General features: G+C 35.8%; 1 protein-coding gene and 1 pseudogene across 2 annotated transcripts in view; one reads left to right on the plus strand and one right to left on the minus strand.

Annotated features, from left to right (window-relative positions):
- The window catches only part of Stk4 (serine/threonine kinase 4), a 98,686-nt gene that overhangs the window by 20,459 nt on the left and 52,309 nt on the right, over positions 1 to 25,918 (minus strand). The gene's annotated exons all lie outside the window — the stretch shown is intronic.
- Positions 18,044 to 18,276, plus strand: LOC120886205 (mitotic-spindle organizing protein 1 pseudogene; annotated as a pseudogene).

Here is a 25,918-nt window from a genome sequence, read left to right on the forward strand (position 1 = left end):
ACAAAGAAATCCTGGAAGGAAACATGTTAAAATGTAAGTTTAGATTATTGTTGAGGGTGGTAGAATTATAGAAAACATTTTCTTCTTTAATATTTTCAATATCTGAACTTTCTATAAAGGGGATATAATTTTTTTTTACAATTATGAGAGAAAATAGCATTGTAACATCCTAGAAGAGCAAACCGACGCTTTAAAAGAAAAAATTTAGGGCTATGGATATAGCTCAGTTGGTAGAGTGCTTGCCTCACATGCACAAGGCCCTGGGTTCAATCCCAGCATCACACACACACACACACACACACACACACACACACACACACAAAAGGGTTTACTGCAAGCCAGAGACTCCTAAGTGCTTTAAAGGCATTGTCTCATGTCATACTCACTATGGCCTGGCCCTATGATATGTGATTTTTATCCATGTTTGACAGATAAGGAAATTGAGGGTTAGATAAGGTGACATGGCAGCTTAAGAGAACGGTCTATGAACCCTAACAGAATGACTCTGATTGTTTTAACCATTGCCTTCAACCAAATGTAGAATCTGTCTCCCTGCCTATACGCTTGACTGAAAAACAAGACTCAATGATAAAATCTACTTTAAAATAATACACTATAATAATTTAGGAGCATGTGATTACAAAAGAGGTACAAAACAAGATACTAAGATATTCAGGTAAACTATCAAACAAGAGGAATGAAAAACACCTCTAACTAAAGTGATAAGCAGAACCCACATCATAGAGCAGACATCACTATGGCTGAAAATACATCAGCACAACAAATTCAATCCAGAGCTAAATGCCACAACACAAGAGAAAGCTAAAAAAAACTGTCAAAAAAAGACCCCAGTATCCACTTAGCAAACTGCCAGGAAAAAAAGAAAAATATTTTAAAGATATAATTACTAAGACTTGGAAAGAAAAAATTTGAATCTGCCCTCTAAAAAGTCACCAAGCAATGAGAGGCATGGACCACTGATGATTGGCAGGCAGGGAAAAAACTGAGAGAAAAATAAAAAGCATTGTACTGAATGCCAAATCATATAATCCGCCACCAGCTGAGGAGGCCCTCCTTACTTTTTTTTCAGTCCAGCACTGAAGGTCTTTGGGTTAGAAATAATCAATTTTGCTTGGCAAAAAGGCATCAAGACACTAAAGTACTATGGATCAAATTCTGTAGAATCAGCCTATTTGAGATGCATTAAAGTCAGTGCCAAAACCAATACAGTATTCTGTTCACAGCTCCTTTCTGGGGGGTTTGAAAGCAGAAAAATATTGAAACTCAGAGTCGGAAGTAGAAACTTTCTATCTGTAAAAACAAGCCACATTTAGATACAGATGCTATCAAGATTTAGAAATTGCAAATTAACCACGTATTTTAAGTCCCTGGTTGTTAGCAAAAGTGGCTGTTTAGAAAATCATGAAGCTGGATTGAAAAAGATTTCCTAAACATGACATAAAATTCCAGGAACCACAAAGGAAAAGTTAGTAAATCAAAATACATAAAAATCTAAAATGTCTGAATAGTTAGACATTATATAAAAGGTTTAAATACATTTATCACCTATTAAAAGGTTCATAATCTTACTTGATCACCACTCTTAAAAATCAGTAAGAAAACTAATGAAAGATAAATAACAAACTGGCAATTCACACACCAAAAACAATAGAGAACTTTGACAATATTTATCACAATTTCAAATAAAAAATTTGTCCCAATAATTCTACTTGCAGTAGTTAATTCTAAGGGCATACAATGTAAAGATGTTCATTAAACCAATATTTATTAATATTAAAAAGTTGGAGGTCACCTAAAATGTTCATAAATTGAGGGTTAGTTAAATTAGAGGTCACAAATACAAATACTTTCAGGGCTGGCACAAGCGATAAAAATAACCCCAAGAAGCCATTTATAAAAAATAAACACAGGAGGTGGTGAGATTTGTGGTGAACTAGAGAGCTCATGCCTATTCAAATTACAGAAAATTATATGTGCTATGGGCCAAACTGGCTTTCCCTTCTTAGCTTCCTGTTCTCGATGCAACCAACCTCAGGATCCCATGACTTTGGATGCTGAGGGCTCACCTTTTTATCATGTTTCAGGAGCTACAAGAGTTCACTGATGTGGTACCACACTCTCAGGACTGGACCAGACTTTAAAGGTTATCTAGTCCAGTACAAAACTTCCCTGGAGGTTGCAGTCATTCAGCCTTGTTTAGGCCCTGGTAAAGAAAGCAAAGCAGGGAGGAGAAGGAAATGGACAGCTAGAAGTCAGAGAATGAGGACCAGGCCATACTAGCCATACTAGCTTTTTCCATCCTTAAAAAAAACAAAACAACAGATGGGAGGAGAGGAAGTGAGAAAGAAAAAAGGTGAAATCATGTAAGTCACTAGTTCTTGCATAAATGAATATAAAACTCAATTCTTGACCAAATACCATGAATTCAAGCACCATTCTCATATAAGTGCTGAATTCATAGTACCATTGTTAAACATGCCTTCAGCAATAAACTTCTAGGCACCTGTTACTCTCATTAACTAGGCTGGTCCCAGGAAAGAATGGCCACAGATAATGTGACAGATTGTATATGTTATTTTTACTGCAAGATCTTAATTCATCTCAGGAACTGTTTTAAATTAATCCTAGAATGGTCGTAGTTTATAATTACAGCCTCAGCAGCACTTCTAAAAGTGGAAAACCTCTACTTGAGTCTGGAATGAAACGTTTCTTCCCAATGTGTGAAAATAACCTTCTGCTTGGTCCTGCCATATCTGGGAATCAGTGCACTTAGGAGGGGAAAACAAATTTCCTGACTTTACTTCATTTTAAACACTAATCCCTTAAGATGTTTTAAACTCTAATTAGCTACATCCACTTCTGAAGGTTACAAAATCTTGTAATCGTTTTTAATCATGATTTTCCCAAAGAGTAAAACTGAAGTGAGCGGTGGGTCTAAAGAGTGGATTTGAGTTTGCTCTTCCTCCAGCAGCTGGCTACCTTCATATCCAAGGTTGTATGCAAGAGTAATTCAGCTCTGCAAACAGGAATACTCAGGGCACTGATGGCTCCCAGATAGCCCCATATCTGTCTCTCTCACACACACACACACACACTTAACAACCGTACCACAGGATTAAAACTATTTTGAAAAAAAAAAAAAGAATACAAATGAGGGCACTGTCCAGGTCTTATAGCTTCCAAGGGCAAGAACAGAGGAGAAATAATTTGTTGAGAGAAAAGACAAGGGTCTGTCAATGACTCGATTAATATGCTTGATGCTTGAACCCTAGGAACAAAAAAGTCACAACAGAATTCAGTTCATCTTAAGTATTAAATTAGTGCTTCAAACCATACATGAGCTAAGAAGTGGGAGCTATCATGGCAGGGCCTCAACAAAATGTGAAGTAAGTGCTGGGGCTTCTTCCTACCTCCCTTCTTTTGGGTGGCCTACCTAATTATCTTTTTTTAACTCTTCCTTTTCTGGTAGTTCATTCATCCCTCCCACCTTACTTTTTGACATGTACACAAAATTTATTGAATGGCCATTCCATTAGGCACTCTGCTAAGTACTTTAAGCCAGATGCAGTCATGTGTGCCTACAGTCACTGCACTTGGGAGGCTGAGGCAGGAGGATCACTTGAGGAGTTGAGACTAGCCTGAGAACAGCAAGACCCTGTCTCATAAATAGGTAGGTAGGTAGAAATTTTACAATTTTTTTATCTTCTCAATAATCCTGAGGTAAATATGGTCAGTATATTCATTTTAAATTAAGCAACTTGCCTAGAATTTTAGATCACGTAACAGTGAAGGCACGACAGACCAGGTCTATCTGACTCTTGGTCACTTACCCTGCCTCCTATGTTCATTTTAATCTTCTGAGTGTCCAAAGTACTTCTTGCATTTTAAAAGGACAGAGGAAAAGCCTTATTAACACTAAGCAACCTTTACCTGCTTTCTACAGGGTCTGTCTTTCAGGTTCTTGCAGCCCCTGTGATAGATAGGCAGTAGTTCCATTTTAAAGACTAACAAAGAACCAGAAGGTTTGAGGGCTCTTTTTAAACTCATCTTTAGCAGATGAAGACATCCAGCCCTAGAAAGGGCAGCTGGCCTGATTAAGGTTACAAGGCTATCAGAAGCTAGGCCTGATTCCTGATATCACTACTTCCTTTAACTACACGTGAGCCACCACTTGGAAAGGAGCCCATATACTAGTAATAAACCAGAAATGCAGGCACTTGCTAAATGTTTAATATGCTTTATCCAGCTTCAATCTGCAGTTCTAATCAATGTTTTCTACTTAAGAAGGGAGAGAAAACTTAAATTCCACATCTGTCAAATTTATAGTCCAAATAACATTCCTATAAACATAGATAAGTAAATTTTACATAAGAAAATTGAGAAGGATTTGGAAGTGCATTTGGGCTCAAATGACCATCAGATAACACATTCTGAGCACCTGTGTGCTGTGGCTATGAGCCAAGTGCTGGACAGACTAGAGGAAGAAAAGCAGCAGCATCTGAATTAGATACACACTCACCACCAGCACATAAGGCATAATACTTCTTAGGCAAACAAATATATTATTCTAAGATGATTAAGGGACTTCATATAAAAAATTAATTTAAAGCTTAACTCCATCACTCTGGAGAGACATCATCTAGTGTCTCCAAGCCTCACTGCCAAAATGAATGGGATAAGAGCTATCATGCATCTTACATGAGAAGATGAGTGTGAGAAGCAAATGGGACAAAATATTCATAGGGACCTACACATAATAAGCTCTCAACTAGGTGTCCCTACCAATAAAACAAAATGAGACAAGAAAATGAGCAAACTGAGAAAGATTATTTAAAAAAATAATATCTATTACTGCTGTTAAAAAAAAAACAAATTAGCAGAAAAGTTCATACTGATTAGACAATAAATAACTGGGAATAAGAAGAAAAATTCAGGAATAAATGCCTGAATTAGACCAACTGGCACAATGGGACAGATATCAGGAAAAAATGTATCAATCAGGAAAAAATGTATCAAATGTTTGCTAAAGCATTAAGACTTCTCTACAATAGACGTCTTTGTTTTTTAGTTTTCACAGAGATTATGTTTGGTCAAAACCAAAACTGTTCTTAAAATAATAATGCTTTTTGGTTAGCATGACATTTTCTGACAACATAATTATTACAAAACCCATAGTTACAAAGTATGGTAAAAAAGAAGGTAAAAATTAAATTGTCCCAACATGGGAATTTGTTACCTAAACAATAAAATGCAAAGCTTGTCAATATGCGCTGTGTTCTGAATAAGCATGGAAAAAAACATTTAGAGTCAATGATAAATATTCCTCTCGATGTCATAGAATTCTCAGTAGGACAAAATAAACCTACAATCATTCTCCTTGGTTACTCCAAATCTCATCATACATCATTTTACAAATGATTCTTTTTCCTGGCTTATAACACTAATTAAATACCTACTCTGTGCTCAGTGTTGTTTGTTGTTGCTTTCACGTAAGAAGAAAAAAGAGTTAACAGAGATGTGACTTGAGAATCTGGGCTCTAGAATTGATTCTGGCACTAAGTAAGGAAGTTGTCTTTTAAAAATGTCAAACTATAAGGGCTGTTGCTGTGGCTCAGCGGTACCGCACTTGCCTGGCATGTGTGAGGCACTAGGTTCAATTCTCAGCACCGCATACAAATAAATAAAGGTCTATCAACATCTAAAAAAATATTAAAAAAATAAAAATGTCAAATATAAAAAAAGATAGGAAACTGTCTCATTTCCTCACAAGAACACTGTAAACATCACCAAATAAAATAACATGATATGAATGTACCACTTTAACTGTATTAAATGCTCTGTCTTAAGTGATGATACACTATTACTAACATCAGCAAATGGAAGCATTCCAGAAGAATGGACATACTAGGTCCTTTGATCTTCCCCTGTCTCTGAATATTTGTCATCAAAGAGCTAATGAATCTATAAAGAACTCAAAAAACTTCAAACCAAAAAAAAAAAAAAAACTAATCAATAAATGGGCTAAGGAGCTGAACAGCTGAACAGTCACTTCTCAGAAGAAGGTATACATTCGATCAACAAATATATTAAAAAAATACAACATATCTAGTAATTAGAGAAATGCAAATCCAAACTAAGATTTCATCTTATGCCCATCAGAATGGCAGTTATCAAGAATACAGACAATAATAAATGTTGGAGAGGATGTGGGAGAAAAGGCACACTCATGCATTGCTGGTGGGACTGAAAATTGGTGCAACCGATATGGAAAGCAGTATGGAGATTCCTTAGAAAACTTGGAATAGAACCACCATTTGACTCAGCTATCCCACTCCTCGGTCTATACCCAAAGGACTTAAAATCAGCATACTACCGTGACACAGCTACACAATATTTATAGCAGCTCAATTCAAAAAAGCTAAACTGTGGAAGCAACCTAGATGCTCTTCAATAGATGAATGGATAAAGAAACTGTGGTATACATACACAATGTAATATTACTCAGCATTAAAATAGAATAAAATTATGATATTTTCAGGTAAATGGATGGAGTTGGAGAATACCATGCTAAGTGAAGTAAGCCAATCCCCAAAACCCCAAAGGCTGAATGTTCTCTCTGATAAGTGGATGCTGATCCATTATGGGGCGACATGGGAAAAATGGAGGAATTATGATGGGGCAAAGGGGAGGAGAGGTGATGAGGGGGCAAGGTGGTAGGAAAGATGGTGGAATGAGATAGACATCATTATTTTAGGTACATGTATGACTACGCATATGGTGAGATGCCGCTACATCATGTACAACCATAGAAATGTAAAGATGTGCTGCAACTTTGTACAATGAATCAAAATGCATTCTGCTATCATATATACCTAATTAAAATAAAAAGGGCTAATGATACTTTTTTTCTACAAAGGTTAAATACAATGTGAAATAATAAGTAACAGAATTCTGAAAGAAAAGTTGGTTTAAATAACCCAACCTAAACTTCATTTAATCCTTTCTCCAACCCTGTGGGAAAAGTAGGACAAGTGGTATTATGTTTGATTTTTACAGACCAGAAACCTGAAACTCAAAGAGGAGAGCCACTCACCTAAGGTCCCAGCTAGGGCTGAAGCCATTCTCCCCTCTTCTGATGTACTGTGATGTCCATTCTACTGGTCTGTGTCACAAGGTGCCTCTATTTTCAAGGAACTCACATCACACAATGTCAAACTTGTATGCTGGTGAATTAATTCCATTACCCATTTTACCCAGCCACAACCTCTCTCTGGCATAAGGATACGCCACACAGAAGACTGCACACACTAGAAGCCAAAGGGTGGCATCTACTGGCAAAAGTGTGTTATTGCAATTGGAGGTCTGGCTTACAACACCAAGAGAGCTTGGTGGTTTGAAAAGCATGTGAGGTGGGTAGAAAGAAAAACTTGATTTTTCTATTTCTATAAGGAATGTCGTTGGGATTTTTTAAAAAATATTTTTTAGTTGTAGTCAGACACAATACCTTTCTTTTTATTTATTTATTTTTATATGGTGCTGAGGATCGAACCCAGGGCCTCGCACATGCTAGGCCAGTGCTCTACCACTGAGCCACAACCCCAGCCCTGTCATTGGGATTTTGATTGGAATTTCATTAAATCTGTATCGTGCTTTTGGTAGTATGGTCATTTTGACAATATTAATTCTGCCTATCCAAGAACAAGGGAGAACTTTCCATCTTCTAAGGTCTTCTTTCTTTCTTTAGTGTTCTATAGTTTTCATTGTAGAGGTCTTTCACATCTTTCATTAAGTTGATTCCCAAGGTTTTTTTTTTTTTTTAGGTTATTGTAAATGGGGTAGTTTTCCTAGTTTCTCTTTCAGAGGATTTGTCACTGATGTACAGAAATGCCTTTGCTTTATGGGTGTTGATTTTATATTCTGCTACTTTGCTGAATTCATTTCATCTGGAAAAACAAGAAACCCAGAATAGACAAAGCAATCCTTACCAAGGAGAGTGAAGCAGGTGGCATCACTATACCAGACCTTAAACTGTACTACAGAGAAATAGTAACAAAACCAGCATGGTATTGGCACCAAAATAGACATGTAGATCAATGGTACCTAGAGGACACAGAGAAATCCACATAAATACATTTATCTCATACTAGACAAAGGCGTCAAAAACATATTGGAAAAAAGATAGCTTCTTCAACAAATGATGCTGGTAAAACTGGAAATCCATATACAGCAAAATGAAATTAAATCCTTCTCTCTCACCATGCACAAAACTCAACTCAAAGTGGATCAAGGACCAAGGAACTAAACCAGAGACCCTACGTGTAATAGATGAAAAAGTAGGCCCAAACCTTCATCATGTTGGATTGGGCCCAACTTCCTTAATAAGACTTCTATAGTGCAAGAAAGAAAACCAAGAATCAATAAATGGGATGGATTCAAACTGAAAAGCTTCTTCTCAGCAAAAGAAACACCTCAGTCAGGTGAATAGATAGCCTACAGAATGGGATCAAATTTTTACCACATGCACATCAGATAGAGCACTCATCTCTAGGATATATAAAGAACTCAAAAAACTTAACACCAGGGCTGGGATTGTGGCTCAGACGAAGAGCACTCACCTGGCATGTGTGAGGCACTGGGTTCAATCCTCAGCACCACATAAAGATAAGAAATAAAAAATGTATTGTGTCTACCTTCAACTAAAAAATAAATATTAAAAAAAACTTAACACCAAAAACCCCTAAATAACCCCATCAACAAATGGGCCAAGGAACTGAACAGACACTTCTCAGAAAACGATATACTATCATCAAATATATGAAAAAATGTTCAACATCTCTAGAAATTAAAGAAATAATTAGAGAAATACAAATTTTAAAAAAAAACTATTCTAAGATTTCATCTCACTCCAGTCAGAATGACAGCTATTAAGAACAGGGCTGGGGTTGTGGCTCAGTGGTAGAGTGCTCACCTAGCAATGCATGAGGTACTGGGTTCAATCCTCAGCACCACATAAATGTAAAATAAAGATATTGTGTCCACATAAAACTTAAGGATATTTTTTAAAAAAAGAATACAAACAACAGTAAGTGTTGGCGAGTATATGGGGAAAAGGCACACTCATACATTGCTGATAGGACTGAAAATTGGTGCGACCAATGTGGAAAGCAGTATGAAGATTCCTTAGAAAACTAGGAATGGAACCACCATTTGACCCAGCTATCCCACTATTCGGTCTATTTCCAAAGGACTTAAAATCAGCATACTACAGTGACACAGTAACATCAATGTTTACAGCAGCATAATTCACAAAAATAGCTAAATTGTGGAACCAACCTAGATGCCCTTCAGTAGATGGATAAAAAAACTGTGGTATACATATACAATGGAATATTACTCAGCATTAAAATAGAATAAAATTATGAAATTTGCAGGTAAATTGATGGGGTTGGAGAATATCAAGCTAAGTGAAGTAAGCCAATCCCCCAAAACCTAATGTCTTCTGATATAAGAATGCTGATTCATAACAGGATTGAGCGTGGGGGGTCATGGGAGGAATGGAGGAACTTTAGATAGGGCAAAGGGGATGAAGGGGAAGGGAGGGATTATGTGGGTAGGAAAGATGGTGAAATGAGATGGACATCATTACCCTAGGTACATATACAAAGACACGAATGGTGTGACTCTACTTTGTTTACAATCAGAGACATGAAAAATTGTGCTCTATATGTGTACAGTGAATTGAAATGTGTTTTGCTATCATACAAATTAGAATAAATAAATTTAAAATTAAAAAATAAATAAAATAACATTTAAAATTTTTAAAAAGAAAGAAAAATTGTTGAGTAGAGATGAAAGAGGAAGGGAGGGTGAGAGGAAGACATTGGAAAGTTATTAAAATAATACTAATGACTACTTTGGAATTCAATTTTCAACTAGCAATGGTTTTAATCTTTTGATTTTTAAGCAGTTTTTTAATCAATCCCTTTGGGAGTTAAGTTTTCTTTAGAAATGTTATCTCTCTGATGTTATAATGGAAGTCAATGGAAGACCCCTGGGGAAAAGGTTTAGGTAACTGAAACTTGTTCCATGGACAATGTTTTGGGAAATGAAAAGAAAGTGAGGGGGAAAGCTGGCATTTATGAAGTGCCTATTATGGTCGCATTTTTTATGCATTACCCTTTAACTCTTAAACTAACACTAAATCTATCCTGTAGTTCTAGTGTTATACCCCTTTTTACAGATGAAAATGAAGCTTAGAAGAAAGAAACTGGCTTAAAGCTATTCAGAAAATAGTAAAGTCAGGATGCGAACCCTAAAAGCTTGCCTCTACTGATCTTAAGGATCAGTCCTACTCCTTTATAACAAAGAGCAGTCACTTTGATACACCTAATATACTTCCAAACAAAGAGACCCAACCACAGTTTATAGAACCTTCTATAGAAACCTGAAATCTAAAATTTTCAGTCAAAAAACTTGAATGTACAGCCCAACCAATACTCTGAGTTGTGTCTCTCAGTGGCAGCACAATGAAGCACCAACAATCAGCCTTTCCCCTACGGCTCAACCTCCCGAAATTCTGTCTTCCTTAGCCTGTTAGTTTGAAGTCTCAAATTGATATGAAGAAAGGAAAAGAAACCTGCTTTCCATTCAAGGATGATCAGGGCTTGGAGTGAACTTGTTGAAGACAAAAGATATCCAATTGTGTTGTATTTCGTTTGAGTGGTGGAGCATCAGGATCTTTGTCAAGTGAAGTGGTTATGTTGGGAGAGGGATATGATACAAGCGACACATCTTAGAAATGAAAAAAAAAAAAAAAAAAGCTCCACATCATGTTTTTCTTTCAGGGGCCCTGGGGGACTTAAGCAAATACTACTTTCAGAGTTCTAAGAGACTCTTTCTTTGGATAGAGATGAGAAAATTGACATAAATCTTCATCCTTGTCTTCTTCTTTTTAAAAAATGTATTACAATTCTTATTACACATATAGAGCACAATTTTTCATTTCTTTGTATAAAGTATGTTCACATCAATTCATGTCTTTATACATGTACTTTTTTGCATTACAATTCTTATTACACATATATACCACAACTTTTCATATCTTTGTTTGTATATACAGTATGTTGACACCCAATTCGTGTCTTCATACATGTACTTTGGATAATGATGTCCATCACATTCCACCATCCTTGCTAATCCCCTGCCTCCTTCATCCTTGTCTTCTCAACATTTCATGTCCCAGGATAATAGATTAGTGTACTATCAAGAGCTCATGCCAGAAAAAAATTGGGAGGTGAAGCTGAGTAGAAAGACTAACAGTATTTTTGACAGCTCAGAAGAAGAGTAAAAAAATAGGTGAATGAGGTCATCATTCAAAGGCATGGCTGTGGATCCAGCAGTAAGAAAAACAATTTACATTCATCTCAGCTGAAAATCTGAAGTTTCTTTTCTAGATTAATAGCAAATTTACTTTAAAAAATATCTTTCAGCCAAATGCAGTGGTACAAGCCTATAATCCCAGAAGTTCAGAAGGCTGAGGCAGGAAAATCTTGAGCTCAAACCCAGCCTCAGCAACTTAGTGAGAGTCCTGAGCAACTTGGCGAGACCCTGTCTCAAGATAAAATATAAAAAGGGCTAGGGATGTGGCTCAGTGGTTAAGTACCCTAGATTCAATCCCCCAGTATGAAAAAAAAAAAAAATCAACTTTTGAAACCTTCTCAACAAACAACAAGTAATACTGAATTTATAGTTGTTTTCCCTTTTCTTTTCTGACTTCAAATTATAGCATAATTAAAGTAACTGAACCAAATCTGACCTTGATTGAAATGAGATTCAAACTTTAAAAACGTCAGATTCTGTTTATAGCAATTAGGAATCTAGGCCTACAGGACCCCTTCTTCCCTTGCTAATACTAACTTGCATTCTGATAACTTGGGGCAGGCTAACAAACAATGTTTGCCACAAGACTGACTTCACTTTCCTGTGACCGTAGCACTATGATTAAATTAGTCTTAGAGACTAGTTAGTTTATATAAACAGCACCAGACTGTGGCAGAGACAGATCTCTGAATAAATCTACGCCTTGCTTTTTAAAAAAGCTAAACAGGCTTAAAAAATTTAACTAACTTCTCAATACTGAAAAGCTGAAACTATGATCTTTAAGAATCAAAGGTAAGGGGAAATAGCAAGGACAGTGGAAGGAGACAGTCATCATTATACAAAATTCATGTATGAAGATGTGAATTTGGTGTCAACATACCTTATATAAAAACAGAGATTTGATAAATTGTGGTATAAAGGTGTATTAAGAATCGTAATGCAAAAAATATGAATGTAATGCACTCCACTATTGTCATGTGTGTAAGAAATAATAAAAAAAATCAAAGCTAAGACTTATAAAAAGTATCATAAGGTTTATGAAGCAATTAACTTTAAAACCACTGTGAATAACCTAAGCATGTATCAGCAGAGAACTGGCTGAATAAACTGCAGTATATTCTCCCAACAGAATGCAAAGATAGGAAAAAAAAAAAAAAAAGGAATGTCAACTATTTCTACATACTGCTATGGAGTGATTTTTAAAGATATAAAGTTAAGTAAAAACAAAGAGAAAAGTATGTATACTATACTACTGTTATCTTAGAACATGAGTACAAATATGTGTGTGTGTATGTGTGCACACATCTTCAAAACATAACAAAAAAGTGAAAATGGTATAGGAAATAAGGACATATGCTAAATCTGAATAACTCTGTTTTGTGGATTTGCCTTTAGAACCATATAATTTATATAATCATAAGGTAAAACAATAAGAAAAGCAAAATAAAATAACCAGTCTATCTACATATTGAGTATATGCACAACCACAGAGAACTATTCCAAGTGGCTTCAACATACAATAATTTGATTATACTTCTGGGACATGCCCTAAGGACAAAGGGAGCTGTAACACAATTGTGTTCAGTAATTGCTGGTGGAAGTACTGGTACTGTTATTCCGAGGCTGACATGCTTATTATAGAATGTAAAGCAAACATTGGCACTACTGAGGGGAAGGAATACAAATATTGGATCAAAGTGGTTAATACTACATCTGCAGTATTCAATATGAACTGCAATTAGTGTAAGAATTCATGAATTTGAAATAAACATATACCCTGGTTTTGTCCATTGAAAAGACCTAGAAAAAAATGATTTAACTGCAATGAGCACACCTTATAGTAGACTGTGTTTTCTGACTATTATTCCCACTAAAGGGAACCAGAGTTCCTTTGAAAAATGGCTGTTTCCAGCTTTGGTGCAGGAAATGGACAAGATGAATCTGGAATATTTCATCACATGAGAAAGCAAGAAAGCGCTTGAAAATTACTCTGAAATATAAAAATCAAACCGCAATAAATCAGGTTAAAAAAACTTGTAGGATGAAATCAAGATGGGACAACTTGAAAATTTTTTTAAAAACTCAAAGGACTAAAATACATCAAATATTTTTAAATCCATGAATTCATTAATGACACAAAAAATCATTGGTTTTCTTTGGAGAATGGTAGGAAACTCATTATTTTGAAAAATGGTAATAAAGAGGGGAAATCAAGTATATAATCTGTCTTTTCTACATAAATTATACCTAATAGCATCTACAAAGTTAATGAAATGCTTAATTTCACAAGCATTTCAGTTGGTAAATGGAGAAGAAACCATCAAACGTCAACATTTTGTATCTTCTAACGAAATGGCATCTAGTACCTTCAGTGGCTTTCAACAACAGCAATAAATGATGACCATATATCCAGATCCAGACATTAGGAACCTCCAGACTGAAGTACACATACAACCTATGAAATATCCTTGCCAAAAAAATTCACCATGAATCTGTTCAAGATTAACAATTCCAGAATTATGGCCAGTGGACCTATTAGAGATCCTGACACCCTCTTAAAGGAATAAGGTCAAACTATTTTCATTCTAAAACATTATTTGCCTTTTCTACTGTGTTGAAACTTGCATCGATAGTGCAAGAGCAATGGTGGGGAGAACTGCTAGGTTCTTACTAGGTGCGGTAAGTAGTATACACCTGTAATCCTAGCTTCTTAGGAAGCTGAGACAGGAGGATTGATGTCATGGTCAGTCTTGGCAACTTGAGGAGACCCTCTCTCAAAAAACAAAACAAAACAAAAGCTGGAGATGTAGCTCAGTGGTAGAGCACTCCTGAGTTCAATTCCCAATACTGCAAACAAAATTAAATAAAAACCTGCTAGCTGTAGTATGAATCAAAAGTGGTTGGGCTGGGGATGTGGCTCAAGCGGTAGCGTGCTCGCCGGACATGCGTGCGGCCCGGGTTCGATCCTCAGCACCACATACCAACAAAGATGTTGTGTCCGCCGAGAACCAAGAAATAAATATTAAAAAAAAAAAATAGAAACGTTTAAAAAAAAAAAAAGTGGCACTGCACAGTGTTAGCAGTTACTACATTCTTCAGGATCACAGGCTACAATTAAAAAACAAAAACACCAATTCCATCAACCTCATCCTTTGATGAAGTACTAATAAGTAATAATTTATTAAAGTTCATGTCTTTTTTAACAGTATCCATGATGAAATGGAAAGTTTGCACAAAGAGTTTCTGTGGTAACTGAAATATGATGGTCATCTTGAGGCAAAGGACTTGTGCAACTCAACTAGCTGCTTTTCCATGAAATACCATTTTTACGTGAAAGAAATACTAACACACTTTGCTTTTTTAGACTTAGGTATCTGGCAAACATTTTCTCAAAAATGGAAAAAGTGAGTACGCTACTTAAAAGGAAAATGGCTGCAAGTATTTGTTGACAATGATAAAAACTCAAACTTTCAAACAAAAATCAGAATTTTGGAAAACTTGATTCCTGAAGAGATGGGTCATAAATCTGAGGATTTAAAAAAAAATTTGTATAATGAAATATGCCAATATTTGGAAGATCTGTATAACACAGTGGACCAATGGTTTTCAAATGAAGAAGGCACAATGTTATTAAATCATGTGTGAATAAATGTCCCATCCAATGAATTTTAATATGTAGTATATTAAAGTTTCAGATTCCACACTGCAACTGACCTTTAAGAAACCACTGACATGGCTTCCTGGCTGCCAAGCTGCACAGCCAGCCTACTGGTCCCTGCTGAGAAATGGCAGCAGAGCACTAGAGCAGAGTGGCAGGGTGGAATTCAACATGTGGGTGTGGCAGTCCTGAGGCACTGCTAGCCAAGGTGCACCAAAATGTCACCCCTGGGTGGTCAGGCCTGGACAAGGTACGGATGCCTATTGTAGAAGCCCCCTGCACACATGCTGCCGCCCAGAACCAGCAAGGATAGACCATCCCATGACCTCAACCTCCTGCTTCCTGACCTGTGATGAGAAAACAGAAGCAGGGCAGAGCTGAATGGCAATCAGGACTCAAGAGTTGATAGCATTAGTACATTTCCAAACCCTAATTAGCGTAAGTATGGACCCATAGCAGTGAACCAAATGCTCTATAAATCCCTAGACTAGTACCTCTGGAGCAGAAATGCTTACTACAGGGCCTCTATTGCACTGCAAGAGTTCAGTTCCTGTTTCTATTCTTCAATAAATTCTACTCTTTCATTCGTTCATTTTGGTCTGTGGATTTCATTCTTTGAATTCATAAGAACCCATAAAGGTGAAATTGATTGTGAGCTGCTGAGGTCTGCTACAATACTTAAGGGTACAGCCCTCCATTAAGAGGTCCTATGCGCGGTTGCATATGCCTGTAATCCCAGCGGCTAGGCTCGGGAGGCTGAGGCAAGAGGATTGCAAGTTCAAAGCCAGCTTCAGCAAAAGTGAGGCACTAAGCAACTCAGACTCTGTTTCTAAATAATATACAAAATTTAGGACTGAGAATGTGGCTCAGTGGTTAAGTGGCCCTGAGTTCAATCCTCATTACCAAACCAAAAAAAAAAAAGACACCTGGGAGGCGTTCTCAGACGCCTGCAACCTTATGCAGACCCCACCAGCCAGCAGAAACAGAGAAACTCCAGTCTCATCTGCAGAAGCACGGAATCAAGTTTCCTCTCAAAACTTCGGTTTTACCACCACCGTTGTATTTTGATATAGGGTCAAAGAAAATATCCACAATTATCTGAAAAGGCTGTTAAAGTATGTCTCCTTTTTCCAACTACACATCTTTGCCAGGATAGGCTTTCTTCATATACTTCAACCAAAATAATATATTAAGACAGACTGAACACAAAAATAGGTGTGATAATCTACTATCGCCTATTTAAGCCATATTTACAGCTTAAGAAATATAAACAGTATCATTCTTATTGTTTGTTTTTTGGGGGAATATATGTTCATAAATTTTTTATATTAATGAATGAGTTTATTAAGTGAATTATAATAAATTATTTTAAAATTCTCAGTTAATTTCTAATTCAGTAAATATCAATAGATATAACCCATATAAATAAAAGCTTTGGAGGAACCAGGGCCTCTTGCATGGTAGGCAAGTGCTTTACTACCGAGCCATACCCGCTGGCCCCCAATAATGTTGATAAGTGCAAAGGGATCCTGAGAGCTCCTGGTCTAGATTAAACTACCAAGTTACAAGAAATTCATAGAACACATTAAACAGTACCACTCAGATGCTATCAGCAATATCCAAAGGTTGGGAAATCATATGAAACAACTAGTTTCTTCAACAATCTCACAAAGCATGTGGGAGTAGGGGCCTATGAATTAAAAGACTGTATACAGAGATATCAACCAAATGCAGTACAGAGCTCTTATCTGGAGTCTATTTCACTGTATAAACAAATTATAATGGGGAAAACTGAATAATCACAAGTATTTTGAAGCATGAAGAATCATTCTTTTTTTAGTTTTGTTTTTTTTTAGTTGTAGAAAGACACAATACCTTTATTTGTTTATTTTTATGTGGTGCTGAGAATTGGACCCAGTGCCTCACACATGCCAGGCAAGCACTCTACCCCTGAGCCACAACCACAGCTCAAGAATCATTCTTTAAGGTATTGTAAAGAGGTCTTTAATATCTTAGAAATATACACGAAGATATTTAGAAATGATATACATTCACCTTTGATTTACTTCAAAACAATCAAGAGGTAAAAGTGGGGAATAGTAATCCCAGTGGCTCAGGAGGCTGAGGCAGGAGGATCACGAGTTCAAAGCCAGCTGCAGCTAGAGCAAACTGCTAAGCAATTCAGTAAGACTCTCTCTCTAAATATTACCAAAAAAGGGCTAGGGATTTGGTTCAGTGGTCAAGTGTCCCTGAGTTCAATCCCTGAAAACAAAAAAGGGGGGGAGACTGAGACCACTGGAAATTAACACTTAGTCAAAGAGGGGAATAGTGGAGGTGAAGGATTATATAAAACAAGAACAGTTATAAAAGCTGATGATGAATCCCAGTGGCTTGGGAGGCTGAGGCAGGAGGATTATAAATTCAAAGGCAGACTCAGCAATGGCGAGGCACTAAGCAACTTAGTGAGACACTGTTTCCAAATAAAATATAAAATAAGACTGGGAATATGGCTCAGTGGTTGAGAGCCCCTGAGTTCAATCCCCAGTAACAACAACAACAAGTTGATGATGCATGTTGCTGAGTGATTGGAACTTCATTAGGTTTTATCTTAAAATGGAAGTTGGGATATTCAAGCATGTACACTAATTTTTAAAATTCATTTGGCAAAAATGGACAATAAATTCATAGATAATGTTTTAGAAAAGTTTCCTATGTCATTATAAAACAGCAGATAAAATTTCAAGTTGTAGATAATTGGTTCCCAGAAAATATAAAGACATACTTTTGGGATTGTTAATTTAAACATCAGTAAAATAAAGGCATATCTGCTACAGTAGTAGTAATTCTCAACTCCTAGCAAATGTCTAAAGCATATAATCAAAAGCAAAAAACTAGACCTAATAAAGAATGAATAAGTGACCCTGCTCGAACAATTCAGTAAAACTTCTTAATAAAAACCCAAAGATGCCTCCCTTGGCCTCCACCATGAAGAGTGGCAATGGCACCAGCTTGTGGAAAGCAAATTTTAATACAGTTAAGGAAACCATGGACAAGCTGCTTGAGATTTCAAGAATTTTGAATATTGGCTTAGACATGTAAACACTGTCTGTGTTTCACTTTGTGAACAAGGAATTAACAAGGAAGCTTGATCATTGGTTATCAAGGAAATATGCAAGGCTATTGAAGCACTAAAGGCTGCTGAGAATATGACAAGCTGACCTTCTGCAGAAATCCTGATGAGATATGTCAAGCTCCTTGGGAGGATCTAAAGACTACACATGAATGTACAGTGAAATTACTGCATGCAGAAGTGTAGAAAATTTTTCCTTTTTAAAAGAATTACAAAACCGTAGCTTTATAAATTAGCGCAAAGGGGCTTACAGAGAAACCATCAAGTATCTGCATACCATCTTATTCATCTTCTTTTAAATGGCCTATTTTGGTTCTACTATGTTTGTATTTATGTATTCCTTATCTATAGCTCTGGTAGTTTTAATTTTCTAAGCCATCTGTCCATCAGATGTGCACATATGCTGTGCCAGTCTGAAGTACAGTGGAACCCATCAGTAATGATGTATAGTAGTTCTGACTTCTTGACATTTCCATTATATACTTTAAAATGTTTATAGATTTATATTGTATTAGGTTGAAAGTGGACAGAATTTTAGCCACCATTTGTGAATTTGTATTTAGATTCCTTATGTATGCCAGAATTTTGGTGGGGTTTCTTGTGTGTGTGTGTGTGTGTGTGTGTGGATGGTGCTGGGGATTAGAACCCAGGGCCTTGTGCATGCAAGGCAAGCACTCTACCAACTGAGCTATATCCCCAGCCCTCGGTGTTTTTTGTTTGTTTGTTTGTTTTACGTAGAAAATCATTTCTAGTCTTTAACAAAGAATATTTGGTTTTTTAAACATTTTTTGCACTAGGTGTTAGTGGCATATTCCTGTAATCCCAGAGAATCCAAAGGCTGAGGCAGGAGGATCACAAGTTCAAAGCCAGCCTCAGCAACTAGCAAGGTCTTAAGCAATTTAGTGAGACCCTGTGTAAAAATAAAAGGGTCAGGAGATGTGGCTCAGTGGTTAAGCAAAAATTCAATTTCTGGCACCAAAACTAAAAAAATAACAACAAAAAAACCCCAACATTTTTTGGACCGTGAATAATGTGAACTAGATCATTGTTATATTGACTGAAAAATAAAACTTCTAGAAACTTAGATTTTTAAAAGTACCAACAGTGTTAGCTTAGTATTATTTATATTTTGAATCATTTATATCTAATGAGAATATTAGTTGAGAATATTTTCTAAGTTTTATATACTAAAGGCCTAAAAAATGTTTTAAAATGAAACACAGCCAACATGCAAAGTAACAGGAATGCTTACCTAACAAATATTGAGTATATATTTAATAAATAACTAGATAGGTAGTATATTTCAACAGATAAATAATATTTTCTGAATAAGGATTTCTAGTCATTAAATGGAAACTAATGAAATATACATCAGGAATCATAAATATGGCTTTTAAAAATCATTTTGTGTCATTATTTTTACCTTTAAAGTCTTAAATCATCAAAATGATGATTCAAAAATAAATTCTGGAAAATTTCAGATGTATTGGTTCTGTTCCTGTAATAGAATCTCAGTGGAATTTTTTTGGCAAGGCTTACTATGGATTTAATCTCATTTTTTTGTTTCTTAAATGTTAGATTTTGTTAGACATCATTTAAGTGATGATATAAGCATTCATTCTTGGGTAATATTTTCTTATTCAGACAAGCTGAAGTGGCTTTAACAGGATTTAGTGATATTTAGATCGGCACTTTCTCTGCTGTTTTTTTAAAAAATCTTGGCTTTTGACCATTTCGACTTTTTCAATTCATGGTATATCTACCAAATAAACTGAAAGGTCTATTAATAGAATAAGCTGGTAGACAATAAGAATTTGTGATAAGCCACTTAAATGATACTAAACACTGCAACTACTGCATGCCATTGGTAAAATCAAAGAGTATGTTTTTTTTTTCAAATTCCATAATTCATATGTTATTCTAGGCCATAGAGTTCATAGTGTCATTTATGATTTTATAAATTAAGCTTTTTATGTATGAAACAAAGTAGAAAATATACTGAGAAATTATTATGTTTACAGAGGACTTCTGAATGTGCCATATTTCTTAAATGTTTTTTGGCAGTAGTGGGGATTGAACCCAGGGGCCCTCCACTGAGTCACATCCCCAGCCCTGTTTATTTTTGAGACTGAGTCTAGTTATGTTGCCTAGGCTGACCTTGAAGTTGTGATCCTCCTGGCGTTAAACATAAATTTTTAAATGTACATTAAAGTAATATTTAAGAAATTAAAAAAAGACTAGTTTTGATTTGCATTTCTCTAACTGCTAGCGATGATGAACATTTTTTCATATATCTGTTGACTGATTGTATATCATCTTCTGAGAAGTGTCTGTTCAGGTCCTTGGTCCATTTATTGATTGGGTTATTATTATTATTATTATTATTATTATTATTATTATTTTTGGTGTTTAGCTTTTTGAGTTCTTTATATACCCTAGAGATTAGTGCTCTACCTGATGTGTGAGGGGTAAAGATTTCTCCAATCAGAATGGCAGCTATTATGAATACAAACAACAATAAGTGTTGGCGAAGTTGTGGGGGAAAAGTTACACTGATACATTGCTGGTGGGAATGCAAATTTGTGTGGCCAATATGGAAAGCAGTATGGAGATTTCTTGGAAAACTGGGAATGGAAGCACCATTTGAGCCAGCTAAAACTCTCTCCTGGGTCTATACCCAAAGGATTTAAAAACAGCTTACTACAGGGGCACAGCCACATAATGTTTATAGCAGCACAATTCACAATAGCTAAACTGTGAAACCAACCTAGATGCCCTTCAATAGATGAATGGATAAAAAAAAATGTGGCATGTTACTCAGCAATAAAAGAGAATAAAATCATGCATTTGCAGGTAAATGGATGGCATTGGAGAAGATAATGCTAAGTGAAGGTAGCCAATTCCAAAAAAACAAATGCCGAATGTTTTCTCTGATATAAAGAGGCTGATTCATAGTGGGGTAGGGAGGGGAAGCATGGAAGGTACAGACAAACTCTAGATAGGGCAGAGGGGTGGAAGGGGAAGGGAGAGGCATGGGGTTAGAAATGATGGTGGAATGTGATGAACATTATTATCCAAAGTACATGTATGAAGACAAGAATTGGTGTGAATATACTTTGTATACAACCAAAGATATGAAAAATAAGAATTGTAATGCATTCCACTGTCATTTATAAATAAAATTAATTAAATTTTAAAAAGAAACAAAAAAACACACATTTCAATGTTGTGGATGTTGACAATGAAAAAAATAAAACCATTTTGGTTGTAATGGCAAGTACTTTAATTTAGTATATGATTCAACTGTATTTCTGTAGGTAGTCTAAAAATATTAACATGCTTATTATGTATGATTGGAGACTACTTAGAGATAGGTTATGTAACTTACAACTTTATTAGACTTGATGTATAAAATGGAATACTTTTCCCCTTGCAGTGAGAGGAGATAGCTACCTTAACATTGCCTCAGGCTTTAAAACAAACTTGGCAATTCAAGTGTGGATATTTTTCTATTCCTAAATAAGGGCTTCCTTACAAAGTGGCTTATTATCATTGTGAAATTGATATACATGTTGTTCCAAATACGCAAAAGTTTTCCAATAACTGAATCAAATACTACTTTTTAAACATTTAATTAAAATTAAAAATACAAAATAAATTAAAACCCAAAGAAATCTCAATTTATAATCAGGTTTATAGCCCTGATCTAGAAATGAATGGTTAAAAGTTTCAAGAAATCACAGGTTGTTGTCAGCTTCTTAGGGAAAACTCTGGACTAAAATGTATCTTTCTCAACCTCGGTCATCTATATGTTTTGTTTTTTTTTTTTAACTTTTTAAATTTATTTTTTAGTTGGACACAATACCTTTATTTTGTTTATTTATTTTTATGTGGTGCTGAGGATCGAAACCAGGGCCTCACACAAGATAGGTGAGCGCTCTACCGCTGAGCCCCAACCCCATCCCATCTAGGGAATCTGAACAATCTTCAGGTTCTGTTACTTTCATTAAATTAATTCTAAAAATTGGGGCTGAGGATGTGGCTCAAGTGGTAGCGCACTGGCCTGGCATGCGGGAGGCACTGGGTTCGATCCTCAGCACCACATACAAATAAATAAAGATATAAAAAAAAATTCTAAATTAACAATTTAGTGATTTTATCTTCTAATGGACCCATTATCACACAAATGCAGAGTGGTATTAGCTCTGTGCTGCATTAGGATTCTATTTTTAATTTCTCTGATACACCAAGGAAAATTCAAAGAATACTAAATATTACCAGAAAAGAAGGTACTGGGCATTAATTTACTTTCTCTACTAATCTTTCCTGAGTCCCTCTCCTGCCTCTCAAACCCCACACCCCTATGATCCAGAATACTTAGGTATTCTCGGTCACACCACAGGCCTCAAGAATCTCCAAGACATACTTCTCTCCCTCTCTCAGCCCAGAATACCTTTCCCCTCCTCCTCTGGCTAGAGCATTCCTATTCATCTTTCAAACTTCACTTCAATTAAGACTTCTGAATGTCTTCCCTGGGGTTCTTGCTCCCTTCTGGGTTTCCACAGCACTTTTTTAATAAGCACTTTATGACAGAATTTACCAGAACAGCCTAGAGAAAGGTCACACAGTACAGATGGTTAAAAGAATGGGCTTTGACTCAAACTTTGCTATGCAACTATCTGTATAATCTTACTAATTTAATTAAATCCACCAAATATCAGGTCTTTCAATAAACTAGCCTTTGGTTTTCCTGATCAACTTTTTTTGTTTGTTTTCTGTTTCATTAAATTTTACTTTTATCTTTATCTTGCTTTTAGCTTACTTACAATCTTTCTTCTTGTTGTTTTTGGTACTAGTGATCAAACCCAGATGTACATAACCACTGAGCCACATCCCTAGCCCTTTTTAAAATTTTTTATCTTGAGAAAGGGTCTCAGTAAGTTGCTTAGAGCCTTCCTAAATTGCTGAGGCTGGCTCTGAACTTGTGATCCTCCTGCCTCAGCCTCCCAAGCTGCTTGGGATTGCATGTGTGTGCCACCCAAACCCAGCACTTAAAATATTTCTTGCAACCTAAAAACAAAATGCATTTAAGATTATAAATCTTTCTCTAAGTACCACTTTGTGCTGTATCCCACATGTACTGAATTATAGGAATCTGAATTTTGTAGGATTCTTATAATTAATTTCTAAGCAGTTTATAACTTCTATTTTGACTTTATTTTAAAGAATTATTTAGAGATATGTAAAAGTGTTCCTCTACTACATTTAAAAGACCTCTGTTACATTTCCAAGTAGAATAATGTGTCTTTGGCTACTTTCTTACTATTAATTTCTGATTTTATCAAGTTACAGCCAATAAATATTGGCCTATACAATTTGTGCTGAGTGACATTTCTTTTTGAGTATTTCAAAAGAATATTGAATATTCCACATACATTTTTAAAGTTTAATATTCATTTGAAAGGTTTTCCTATTTTTTATTTTACCAATTTTGTTAAATGTTTGGGTTTTGTCTTAACTGAAATGTCAACTTTCCTTCCTTCCTTTTGTGTTGGGATTGAACTCAGGGCCTCATGCAATGCTAAGAATGTGCTCTACACTGAGCTACATCCCCAGCCTGAAATGTTAATTAATGAGGGAAGAATATTTAGTCTTCACCTATCATTGCAGTTGTTTCATTGTTCCTTGTATTTCTATCATTTTAGATAAATATATATGCTTCATATAGGTTCATGATTTAAACTTTCTAGATCAAGTGTATCTTTTAGCAATGTAAAGTATATTTCCTCCCCATGTGATATTCTTTGAATTCCATTTCACTTTCAGTGTATATTTGCCTAGAGTATCTTTTTATATTCAACTGTTTTAAACTTTTCAATGATTTTATTTTAGTTATCTCTCTCATAAATAGCATTTAGCTGGATTTTGACTGCTAATTTTATCCAGAGTCTCTGTGCTTTAACAAGTGATTTTATTTATTTATTTTTAGTATTTTTTAACCTATTGATGGATCTTTATTTTATTTATTTATATGTGGTGATGAGAATCAAATCCAGTGCCTCACACATGCTAGGCAAGCACTCCACCACTGAGCTACAACCCCAGCCCTTAACAAGTGATTTTAAATACACTCACATTTACCGTGATTACTGCTGTGTTTACAATTAGACTGCTACCCTATGTGTAACTCAGCTCCAGTTCACAATGGATTTCTTTCCTTCCTTACCCACTCCAACTTGGCCCTGTGTTCAGTCTTTGTATTGTTCCCTTTACCTGCCTATGATTTGCTGCCCCTCTATGTTTATTGTAGCAGGATGCCCTGCCTTTCCCTAACTAAGGCCTCTTCTCAAGCTATCTCTTTAGTATGCTTTTTAAAATAGCCATTATGACCTAAACTGGTCTACTTACCGTATTACTTACTCAATGTCTGTTTCCCTCACTTAAAGTTCACGTGGGCACCAATCTCATCTGTCTTGTTCAGGGTGTTTCTGAAGATTCATGAGACAAACTGGACTTAAGAGTACAGCTTTTGTGGCATTAGGAATAGCAAAATGACATTATAAATGGCAAAATGAGTATCTCATAAAAGTGATATTTTTTTTCCAAAAATCAATTTGTTTACTGAATGCAAAATACCTATTCTTTTAAGAGAGAGAGAGAATTTTATTTTATTTTATTTTATTTTATTTTTAGTTTTCAACGGACATATCTTTGTTTGTATGTGGTGCTGAGGATCGAACCCGGGTGGCACGCATGCCAGGCAAGCGTGCTACCACTTGAGTCACATCCCCAGCCCCGCAAAATACCTATTTTAGAGGATATTTCATTTTTAAGCACCCCTTTTCACTAAACACTACATATGTTAAACTTTAAAAGGGAATCTTTGGGTCTGGGGTTGTGGCTCAGCAATAGAGCACTCACCTAGCATGTGTGAGGCCCTGGGTTCAATTCTCAGTGCCTATAAAAATAAATAAATAAATAAAGGTGTCCAACTACCAAAAGAGGGGGAGGGTCTTTAGAGTTTTTTTTTTTTCTTCCCCAACTTGGCAAATAAGGAAATTCAATTTTAGAAATGGTACAAGTATTCAGTTTCTGGTAAAAATAGGAAGTTTTTTTGTCAGTATCAATTCTCCTGCTCCTGTTTAAGTTATTTACTATTTGCCATTTTGGGCAAAAAGTTCATTTCAAAACAGCAACTGCCTTCATAGAAGAAAAGAGAAAATCTTTTTCATAATTAAATATTAGTTGTCTCGAATCAAAAGGTGTCTTTCTAAGACTGTTGAGTAGGGTAGGTATTCAGAACTTTGTTCATTCAGTGGATTGGCTCTTTCTTTGCCAAATGTGATTTATAGATGTATATAATCCATACCCTATATACTTCTTTGATGCTTCTGATAAGAGTACAAGAGACTCAAAGGAGAATAACAAAGAAATTTTAAAACCATATAATGTTAATAAAATATGAATACATCCTTGTCTCTGAATTTCTATAGGGCCTAGCAGGAAAAAAGCAGCCTATATGAAGAAACCTACACTTCTAAAAACATTTTCAAATGAGACTTTCAAGGGTTAGAAGTCAGGTTTCAGCACCACTGAATGCTGTCCCCAGAGATTCTGATTCCCTATGTCTAGGGCAGGACCTGAGAAACTGCACTTCTCATGAATTTGCAGGTAATGCCAACACTGCTAGTCTAGGGACCACTTCGAGGCCAAATGCTTGCTTTGGGATT

This window comes from Ictidomys tridecemlineatus, chromosome 5 (assembly GCF_052094955.1).
Source record: "Ictidomys tridecemlineatus isolate mIctTri1 chromosome 5, mIctTri1.hap1, whole genome shotgun sequence".
Classification (NCBI taxonomy): Eukaryota; Metazoa; Chordata; class Mammalia; order Rodentia; family Sciuridae; genus Ictidomys; species Ictidomys tridecemlineatus.